An 11,937-nucleotide genomic window follows, 5' to 3' on the forward strand; every position below is an offset into this window, starting at 1 on the left:
GCCAATAGGGGGGGGGGGCCGGAATTTTGTTCACCCACATTTTCCCGATCGGCCGCTCGAAGTTAATTTTTGTTTGTTTCTTTGAAGGGGTAATATATTTATTTATATAATATCATAAGCCTTATTTAAAAAGTGCGAGCTTTTTGTTTATTTTATGTATTTTGTTTTAAAATTCAAACATTTTGGGCAATGTTTATGATCCTAAACGAGATGTGTATCTAACTAAATAATTGCTGCGAGCGCAAAGCGCGAGCAGAAATTTTTAATATACGTTTTCATCTAAGGATTTGTTACCGGCAGCTTGTTAGCCATGAAGACGTTACATATTTCAACTACCAAATAATGCGAGCGCGAAGCGCGAGCTGGAATGATTTGTAAATCATGAAAATGAGTAATTGGAAATTTTCCTACATTAATAATGCGAGCGCCCCTTACAAAAAATTCCTGTAGTACTCTGTGATATGTACTGCAGGAAGTATCGCAGGAAAGTACTACAGGAATTACGTGCACGTAATTTGGGACGGTATGACAGAACTGTACAACAGGAGTACAACAGGTCCGTGTCCTGTGATACTTCCTGTGGTAATTACCGCAGAAGTATGGCAGGAAGTATGACAGGACATGATCACCACAACCGCTACAACCACTACCACACTACTACTAGTACTACAGGACAGTATCACAGGAATATCACAGGATAGTATCACAGGACAGTATGACAGGACAGTACTACAGGAATTCCGCAGACCAGTATCACAGGGAAGTACTACAGGACAGTATCGCAGGACAGTACTACAGGAATACCAGACCAGTATCGCAGGACAGTACTACAGGAATACCGCAGGCTTCTGGTACTGTGTCCTGTAGTACTGTCCTGTGATACTGGTCTGGTATTCCTGTAGTACTGTCCTGTGATACTGGTCTGGTATTCCTGTAGTACTGTCCTGTGATACTGGTCTGGTATTCCTGTAGTACTGTCCTGTGATACTGGTCTGGTATTCCTGTAGTACTGTCCTGAGATACTATCCTGTGGTGATGGATAGTATCACAGGACAGTATGACAGGACAGTACTATAGGAATTCTGCAGACCAGTATCACAGGAAAGTACTACAGAACAGTACTACAGGACACTTCTACAAGAATATTACAGGGCAGTACTGCAGGAATACCAAGAGACCTTACCGCAGGACAATTCCTGCAGTACTGTCCTGTGGTATTCCTGTGATACTGTTCTTTGATATCTTGTGTGGCACTATTGGTCTCATCCTGCAGCCTTCTTGTGATACTTTACTGTGGTAATCCTGCAGGGGTATTCTTGTTGATTTCCTTTGACAATCCTATGGTATTGTCCTGTAGTAGTCTGTGCGATTTTCTCACGACACCGTCCTGCACTGGTTTGTTAGGCGTAGTAGTTTGTAAAAATTCCCTGTGATCCAGCACAACAACTTTGACATCTTGACTAATGAAAAGAGGGGTGAAAAAAAAAAAAAATTTGCAAAGACGTTAAAAGCATATTTACATACCTTTATTATGTATGAGTTGTACTATGCACAGTATAAAACATCTTTGATATTATAAATGACTGCTAGAATAATGCAGTAACATTTCATCTTTGGGATAATACATGTACAAAGATTTATATCCACCAACATTGAGATGCCACATGAATTACTTTCACTATTCATACATTGCTGCCATTTTGAGATCACATAAAGAAAGCTAGATTCGACCCAGAATCCTTCCCTATAACACAACAATAAGCAAGTTTTATTAATACCTCGGTCACATTAGCTGACTGGTTGCCTTACGGCGAGACAAAATCAGCAGTTTTAGGTATTCCTGTACAAACCACCTACGTGTAGCTGGTAGTAGCTGGTACAAGGATGATTAAAACGGCTAATTTTGACTCGCCGTACGGCCACCAGCCGGCGAATGTAACAAAGGCTAAACCAGTATTATGGTTGTAAAAAAACCTGTACTAGCTGAGCAATTGCATTTTCCCCTTTTTGTCAACACCCGATTGGTTTAATACTAAAAGCAGAACATCCTTTACTCAACCATGTTATGAAACAATGGATAACCACTTGTGCATGTACAGATAATGCATGGTGCATGTACAGATAATGCATGGTGCACATACAGTAAGGGATGAAATTATGATGTGTTGATCACCAGTATAAATTTAAAGTACATGAACGTAATCATAATCACTTCATTTTGCTCAGTATTCACTTAAGTCCATAAATAATGAAATATATTTTTGAATGAATTTCACATGATTTAGAATGTTCACCATAGGTTAGAAAAAATATGAACATAAAATTACTTTGCCGAAATGTAGATCAAATCTATTGAGACATTAATCTTTTTGACATTGAATAGGCATATCATTGTTTTGCACAGTCTTCTTGTCTAAGAATTGCTCCCACTACGGATTGAAGGGTTATACATGAATGTAAGCATGAGCCCATCATAAACACGAAATTGCGGCATGTAATTTTATTTGCTACATGTCATAATTAATAACTAAATGACGTTCAATACTTGATGTTGCTACATAAAATAATTAAGGTCATCTGGCAACGTGAATTCATAACTACTCGAGTCATTTAGTAATTTCAATTAGTATATGACCTAAACAATTATGACATTTAGCTCAAAATTGACTTGAATAATTATGACCAATTTGATTGACCTCAATTATTTGAAGTAGCAACATCAATTATTTAACATAAGCACGCTCAATCGACGTGGAGTAATTCTTCTTTAGGTCATGTTACTATTCGAATTGGAACATGTCATTTTTTAGGTCATGCAGGAATTAAAATTACTTGCTCAAGTAAACAATTACAATTGTAATATCACGCAAAAGCAATTAGCTGTACATGACATAATTCTGTTTTTGATGGGCTAATGCTTCCATATGTTAAGTAAATAGCTTTAATTTTTAATGATTATCCAAAAATACATATACATAAATAAACCAATATGAAGAGCATCATATCCAAAGTGATCACCAGTTCACCCAATGTTACAGTACAAAAATAAAAAGCAGCTGATTTTCTTATGTACTTTCACACACGTTATACATGTGCACTGTATGTCACTTGACCCTGGCAGACAATAGAATTGACTAGCAGTGAGTCCTACATGTACATGTAGCTGCCTGGTTTGCATACTTTAATGTTATATGAATTTCAATCATGGCCATGTGCTGTTTATACACTAAATGGAGGGATCTTGTCATAATGTTATGTCAATTAAAAACTGAATAAAATCCCAATTATCCCGAATAGACTAGCCCCCTAGCAATGGACATTGTAATCTTGTTTTCTTTTACCTTTCATTCTTTTTGAAAATTTTCATACAACTCTTTGGGTTTTTTAATACTTTATTAAAGCTTTTATGATTATAAATGTAATTAAATAATTTGACTTTAATCTTAAAAGAATGTATATTACTGGTATACTAATTGTGAATTTTTAGCAAGAAACACTATTTGTGTTGGATAAGTACATAAAAATGTTGCGAAATTTCGGAACACCATACCCAGGCATCGCAAATTTGGTCTCAAAAGATGTTCAAGACTTGAAGGTAAAATGGCAGCTAACAGCCTCCCAGTTATTAACCCTTAGTTAAATTGGACCAATTTGACCCCCCCCCTTCCAAAAATTTTGCGACCATGCTGTCGCACAATTTTTTTAAAACATGCCTCTTTCTAGTCTTGTGCATCTTTTGAGACCAATCTTGTGTCACCCGGTACGTGGTTCTGACATTATGTAAGTACATGTCATACAAAAAATTGCTCAAAAACGTGATTTTGTGTACAAAGTCAATGCAAATTGTGTTTTCAACCGAAAATCATGAATGTATTATTGCTTTTGGTTTTACTGGTCTAAATGTATTCTTCTTATGCTTTTCATGATCGCAAAAGAGTCCCCAACAAATTTCATTGAAAAAAACAATGAAAAAAAAAAGTTAAAAAAACAAAGAAATACCTAATTGCAAAAAACAATATAATACATAGAAAATGATTTGATATTGCAATTTTGTTCATGTATACTTGCTAAGAAACCACAAAGAGTTTCCATTCCAAAAATTAGAACATTTGGAGCTTTATTTAGGGAGTTAGAGGAAAAAGTATGATTTTGTATTCTAATTACGCATAAATTAGTATTATCACTTAATAACAATTTGCGTGAAATAATTTACAATTTAATTTTGTAAATTATGTCCTAGACAACCCATGTGCAAATCTTCGACGCGATTGTACGGTCGAGATCTCAAGGGAGGGGGGGGGGCCTGGGCACCCCCCCCCCCCGGCCATATGAACTCCCAAAATACCCTGGCCTTGATAACAAATCGACTTTCTGGCTCCTCTTGAGTAGTCACCATTCATTGGACAGCTTGTTTCGGCAGCCTCCCTAAGAAGTTTTTATCCACGTCTGTATAGCACGAGGCAGCTTAATCTTTAGAAAAAAAACACACGTACCATTACGATAACATGAACAACATTAAAATAAAAGAAATAAGGTGTTTTGCCTATCGGACCATGAGGTCCTTGCGGCTATCTCTCTTAGCATATTCTTGCTTATAAAGCAAACTAAGCCGAATATTCAAGAGTGACAAACAATTTATAATGCAAACAAATTGTCATAAGCACATATTGAAACTCTTTAATAAAAAATGAGGAATAAATTTACTTTTCCTAACAAGGATTTTCAACTATACTGTATGCCACTGCATGAATACAATCTGCTTAATTTTGCAATTATAATATCTACTGAAGTGAATGCCTACATAATCACCTTTTATGAACTCCAACCGTGTCTTGTACATGAACATGGCCTTTTCTGTGTACACCTGTAGCATCTTTTCCACATAATGCTGGACTTGCTGCTCGATCATCCAGAGATCCCTCTTTGAATCTTTAATGAAATGAATTTGAGTGACATAGTAAAATTTTATTTGCAGATTAATAAAAATACATGATGATAAAACTTCTTCATTTCCATATTTCAGTGTTACAATTCAGGTGCAAAGAGTCATATTCTTTAATAATATTAAACATAAAATGAATGAAAACATTAAAAGTAGAGGAGCATTTTAACCTTACTCACAGTCTGTTATTGTCGCTAAAGTCTTTACAATAAGAAGATTGGACACTTTGCCGACATCGCGTAATGCTTTGCATCGATTTACATGTAAATTAGTCTTTGTGCCTAGTCTTTTCTATGTAGTGTCTCTAACACTGGCGTAAATCCCGGGGGGATGAGGGGGATATATCCCCCCCCCCCCACTTTTCGAGGAGGGGGGGATGGCCTGTACAAACATCCCCCCCACTTTTTACGAAAGAAATGAAAAAAAATCACAAGAGATAATTGTTTTATTGGTGAAAATTCTTCTTAAACTACCGCTTAACAAAATAAAAACAATATTATTGAATCATAAAATGCAAATAAAGAGCCAGTTCACCATTTCCAAACGGAATACTTATGTCCTTGTTATAACATTGAAGAGAAACCCCCGTTTCTTCCAATTCATCAATGTTGGGGTCTTTGGGAAGGGATTAAGATGGAATGTCATAAAATTTTGAATGTAATCTCTAATAAAACCATTAAACCATCATGGGGTAAAAAAGATAATAACATTGGAGGGGCATTTGCCGTATGGACATAAAGTGGCGTAAAAAAAAACGGGGAAAAGGGGAAAAGGAGAAAAGAGGGAGAAAGGAAGAGAAACGTAGTGGGAAAGAAGAAAATATTATTCATGACAATGTTATATTATATTATAATTATGTTATGTTACATTACATAAGAAACATTTTTATCATAACTTTATGAAACATAATTTGCCCAGGGCCTACGTCTTCATTGTTCCTGTTGCTCGCATTGTCTGTTTAACGAGATATATAATCCTGTTGTACTAAAACATCCCGTTTTCAAGTCAATATAAACCAAATATATTTCCTAGCACTTGAGTTATCACTGTTTTATGTAGTGACATATGCTTCTTTTACATGACTCAAAAAGTGATTGCCCCATGTTAAGGTCTTCGTATATATGAAACATTTACTGTCCGTGATTACGTTCGCATTAGTGGATTGGTGAGATATGTCTGCTCTTCATGAATTCCTAACATCAGTCCTTAAAATGTCCCTTCTTCTGATCTGAATATCAAAAATTTTCAGCTCGCGCTTTGCGCTTGCATCATTTGGTTTGGTTAATGAAATACGTATGGTCCTAGTTAATTCCTACAAACATGGCAAATAAACCTTAGAATGCCCCACTTCAGGTCTGAATCATCTAAATTTTCAGCTCGTGCTTCTCGCTCGCAATATTTGATTAGTGAGATGCGTATGATAATCATGATTGCAATGACTACAAAAAAGTGTTTGTGTTCAGATGTAATTCTAATAAAATCAGCAAGCGCTTGGCACTCGCATTAGATGACTATGGTGAGATATGCATACTCTTAATGGATTCCTAAAATATATTCCTTAAAATCTCGCTTGGGGTCAAAATATACGAAAATTTCAGCTCGCGCTTCGCGCTCGCATTGTTTAGTGAGACAGGTACCTATCATGATTACACAAATTTGATTATAATGTCACTTTTAAGGTGTGAATATAAAAACATTTCAGCTCGCGCTTCGCGCTCACATTATTTGATCAGTGAGATACATATCCGTTTAGTGACATTCTCCTTAAAATGTCTCTATTAGATCAGTATAACTGGCAACTGAGCGCGCTTCGCGCGCTCACTCAGTGATTCAAAAATTTTGCTGGTGCCCCCCCCCCATTGCCGTGACCCACGGTTCGCCACTGTGGACATATCAATGACAATTCCTTGCATATCTAAAAACATGATTGCAAAAAAAATGCCAAAATATATCAGTCACCCCCCCCCCCCCACCCATCAACACGGATTTACGCCAGTGGTCTCTAATACGTAGATAAGTCATGCGTCCTTTAGCTAATTAGACGAACAATTTCGGAAATTAAAGACGGATCCATATTTTATCAACCGGAAGAGAAATTAGCGCTTAAATGAAGCTATTTGAGGAATATTGATGATATTTAGGGTGAATTGACTTCACATCTTTTCGTAAGTTTGTCATGTTTATAGAAGGCCGGACTTGCTTTCATAAAAACGTCTTTTAAATTTGCGGGATTGCCTACCTCGAGCGAAGTTCGTGCAGGCTCCACTCCACTTCCCTATCGCTACACTACGCTCCACCTACCCAAACTTTGAGACCGTGAACTGGATCTGATATTCCGAGTGACAAAAAGTGGGATTTTATGGGGGGGGGGGGAATATAAAATTCATGCAACATCACGCTCTTTAAAAAAATTAAAACTGATATTCTTACTGCACACAAAGTTTCACTTCTTCTCCATGCCTCTATCCATCTCAAAATTGGTGATTTAGAGCCAACATGAAGTTCCTCACACGTATCAATATTCAATACATCGCATGCGCGTGAGGCCGGTTGGGTCTTAGCCTCTTGTCAAGGCCCTGGCGGCTGCTTTCCCGAGCGAAGCGAGGGATTCCCTAATTCGCGAAGCGAATTAGGCCTGGCGCAAGCCAGGGCCTCTTGACATCTGAACTGAATTATATATTCATGAGGAACGTCTTCCTAATGAATATACATGAGTCATGATATTACCGGTCACCGAGTAAACCAATGAAATGTCAGAGCTGTTTCGTTTTGGGTTCGGAATACTATATAGTATAGTAGTCCATTATTTTGCAGGGGATTCATTTAATTGCGGGACACTAAAGGGGATATAACCAGCAAAGTGCTACAAGTAGTGGTACTACTATTACTACTACTACTACTACTACTGGCCGTAACAGACCCATCACCGCCCCAAAACTTCCCGAGAGATACTGCTCAGCCGCTGGTCAGACTCGAGTCAACTCCCAGCAACTCCACCCCAGCTTCCCTCATTGCACTGCACAGCGGAGATCGATAATCGACGCCCCGGGTCGACCGGTGGAATCGCATGAAATATTACATTTTTTCCATATCCTGTGGGTAGATTACAAAGACATCTCGTCCTTTCAGTGCAGAATTAATTTCATCGACTTGCAAATCCTTAAATCGGTCAATATTCAGCATTTTAGAGTCATATTCAGCGCTCTTTGATATTTCGTCACTCTTCGCCAAGAATCCAAGGGTCGCCATTCAAGATGAGCTCATGAATATTTAATATGACGTCATAGCAGCTCGCGCTCTCATTGGATGATTTTCACCAACCAGTTTTTGGTCGGTGAATTGGTAAAAACAATAAAAAACAAAAGAAAGTCGGTGAAATTCGGGTCAGATGTCAAGAGGCCCTGTCTCGCGGCGCTCTGCTTCGCTCTCTCCCTTGCTTTGCCATGTTCGCTCGGAAAGCAGCCGACAGGGCCTCGACAAGAGGCTAGTCGGGTCTGAGCTCAGACCAGACCCGGCATCTCGCGCATATTGCATCCGCATGCAATGTTTTGAAATCGGCAGCGAATTATGAATATGTGTGAGACTGATAAAAACATGGAAATGAAATGAAACTTTGTGTAAAGTAAGAATATTAGTTTTAATTCTTTTTAAAAATCAAGATGTTGCATGAATTTTATATTCCCCCCCCCCCATAAAATCCCACCTGTCACTCGGAATATCAGATCGAGTTCACGGTCTCAAAGTTCGAGTAGGTGGAGTGTAGTGTTGTGTAGCGGTAGTTAAGTGGAGTGGAACCTGCACAAACTTCGCTCGAGGTAGGGATTGCCATGCAATTGTTGAGATTGTACACAGCGGCACGTAATACACCCATCGGTGCTCTCTTGGAGCCTCTTGGCTTTCCATGTGATGCCACTACGGTCTATAATTAAGAAAGAAGTTGACAGGTTGAAGGTTTCATAAATATTTACTATTTAGTTAGGTTGTCGTCCCCGATCTAGCGCTAATACAGTTTCGCACCGGCCGATTACCAGCATACCTAATCACCAATACTTGTTCCAAAATGTCATGACAAGTCTCTCAGTCACATTTCAATGTCAATATACCCAATGCTTTACAAAATATCGTGATCGGCCGAGAACGGCTGTATTTCGGCTTCGATCTCGACGTCGTTGATCTAATCCGTAGACATCGCTTCGCGGATCGCTTGGATTCGCCGTAATATTGATATGGACTGAAGTTAGCAACCAAATCATGCGAACATGTGGCAAACGAACTGCCAGCATGCCGCATGTGAATCTTTTGGTCGCATAACTTCAGTCCATATCAACATGACGGCGAGCGTCGAAGCCAAGCGAAGCGATGTTTGACTGAGGATTCGAACGATCGATGTCTTCGAGATCGCAGTCAAAATACAGCCCGTTACCCCTCGCAATATTTGGGAAAGCAGTGGGTATATTGACATCGAAATGTGAACCAAGAGACTTGTCATGACATCTGGGAACAAGTATTGGTGATGAGGTATGCTGGTAATCGGCAGATGCGAAACTGCATTAGCGCCGGAAAAGCAGTGGGTATATTGACGACGAAATGTGACTGAGAGACTTGTCATGACTAGCCTGGAGGCGTCTGGGGAGTAAAATTATTTCTACTATACGTAGGCTTAGCACATAAATATTTAATGGCTAATGCAAGTATTTTACAATTCACGATTATCATCGGCCAAAAATGTTTTTTTTTAATTGGCACTGCTCATGATATCGTCGCCCTCTCTTATACGCGTCTTGTAACTAGGCTACGAACAAAGAAGGAAACATGGCGACAAGATCATCGGTGAGTATCTGCTCATCTTCTTACATGATTTTTCTTTATATTTGTATTATTTTTCGTGTAAAAAAAACTTTATAAGTGCCTAATGGGGGGAAATGAACTTATTTTCCATTTACAAAATTGTGTGATAAGCAAGTTAAATAAATCAAATATTTTTTGGAGCAACATTGTTTTCTCCAAAAACTCTCCTTCGTGTGGCCCAATGCCTTGCCGTGCCAGGCGTCATGGGGAGTAAGCCTACGTATAGTAGAAATAATTTTACTCCCAGACGCCTCCAGGCTAGTCATGACATGATTTGGGACCAAGTATTGGTGATGAGGTATGCTAGCACTGTAAGTTAATCGGCGGGTGCGAAACTGCATTAGCGCCCCCGATCTTGGCTTTCTTGGGCGGCTTAGCAAGGAGGGCTTCGTGAAACGGTTAGCGGACAAGTAGCTTACTATCTTTGATTTAGTCAAGAAGTTAGGCTTACGACGGTGTTGAAAAACGGGCCCCTGACCTGGCTACAATACAAACATCCTCACCGCCGCCATCAGTACTAGCCAGCCGTTGGCCGTCCCCGGCCGCGCACACCGCAGATCAGCGCCGGGATCGGGAACAACGCCAGTGCAGTGGTCGTACGGTATAGATGATTAAAAAGTCGAAGAAATTTAAGTGCATGCCGCGCCAAACTACGAAAAAATGGATCTAACTTACTGTTTAGCCTGTTGTGTGAATGTCTTAGAAGTCGTTGTCCGAATCTGATCCATATTCTGTTAGTTTTTGTTGAATTATCGATGGCCTTCTTCATCAAGCTTCAGGTTCAGCTGAGCAGTTACGAAAGTTTTTTTTTCAAATGGCGGAACCGGAAACACGTGTACGCGTGCAAATTACTAGTTAGCCGCAATCCGTGCGTTTGTACGGGGAGGGGGGGGGGGGTTCTTACTTTTTACTTGGCAACCAGTCAATTTGACTATTTTCGCCATCATATATATCATATTATTAACGTAAAGTAATTGAATAAAGTGGAATTCAATTATTTATTTCTTCTTCCTTTCTTTTTCTTTTCTATGTCTTTTATTTTTTTCTTTCTCTTTATTCCTTTTTTTTTAATATTAGGATAGGATTTAAAAACATGTCTCACAATTTAAAACCAGGGCTTTTAATGAAAATATGTTATATAGGCCTACTAGTATGCAAGTAGGATGGAGATGACAAAGAAAGAAATGAGGGAAATCACAGTTCCAATCCTATGTATTTTTTTATTTTATTTATTTTCAAAAAACACACATTTTATCCTGTCTTGCGATCGAAGGAAAGATCCCTTTATAAGTTTCAAGCAGTAAAAGAAAATAATCTTAGATCAAGTGCCGGCAGGGTATTTTGATAAGGGGTGGAGGAGCAAGACAAGCATTTTGAAGCGAAATATAAGAAAGATAATAAACTTTGCCAACTAGGTAAAAAAATAATATGACATCGATCGTGACACTTTAGCCTAAGGATGGAAAATAGTTTGAAAATATATAGATACAAACTTCATACAAATTAGAAAAAAAGAAGCAAGATAAACTGGCATCATGATATGTGAACAGAGATACAAGATTGTTCTTGCAATTAAAAAACATATTTGCAAACTATATAGCCTCGCATCATAAAAATAGATTGAAAATATACAAATTTATTTGATTTAAAAAGAAATAGATATAAACCAGCCTGGCTAACATATTGCAAGGTTGCAAAGATATAAACCGGAGATATAAAGCAAAAAATATAGTAGGCCTAAAAATGGAAATCAAATATCCTATTTTTAGTTCAGCCTATTTCACTTGTAAAATAGCAAAAAATAGTATGAATAGGAGAACAAAATTGAAGCAATTTCATTTTTAAAATTATATTTGTAAGAAAATAGGCCCTTTTTACTAAAAAAAGTAAATTAAAAAAATAGATGGGAAATTGGAAAAATGTATTTTCTCGCAACAAAAACTTTAAGGGGCCAGTATCACATTAAAACTTGGTTATCAAACATGTAAAACAAAATCCTAGATGGCATTTTAACTGAGATTTATTTTTTAATCAACATTCAACGCTGAATTTTCTTATGTTAATTGTTATGTGATAAACCTTAAAGGGATGGTCCGGGCGCTGAAATATTTATTCTAAATAAATAGAGTGAAATTCACAAAGCAAAA

At 38.0% G+C, this 11,937-nt stretch overlaps 1 long non-coding RNA gene across 1 annotated transcript; it reads right to left on the reverse strand.

Annotated features, from left to right (window-relative positions):
• Window positions 1-1,561: 1,561 nt before the first annotated feature.
• LOC135155962 (uncharacterized) lies at window positions 1,562-10,561 on the reverse strand. Its single transcript, XR_010295097.1, has 3 exons — window positions 10,466-10,561; window positions 4,810-4,929; window positions 1,562-4,470 (listed from the first exon to the last, which is right to left on the reverse strand). It is a non-coding gene; the product is annotated as an uncharacterized LOC135155962 (long non-coding RNA).
• Window positions 10,562-11,937: the final 1,376 nt, after the last annotated feature.

Source organism: Lytechinus pictus, chromosome 11 (genome assembly GCF_037042905.1).
Source record: "Lytechinus pictus isolate F3 Inbred chromosome 11, Lp3.0, whole genome shotgun sequence".
NCBI classification, from domain to species: Eukaryota; Metazoa; Echinodermata; class Echinoidea; order Temnopleuroida; family Toxopneustidae; genus Lytechinus; species Lytechinus pictus.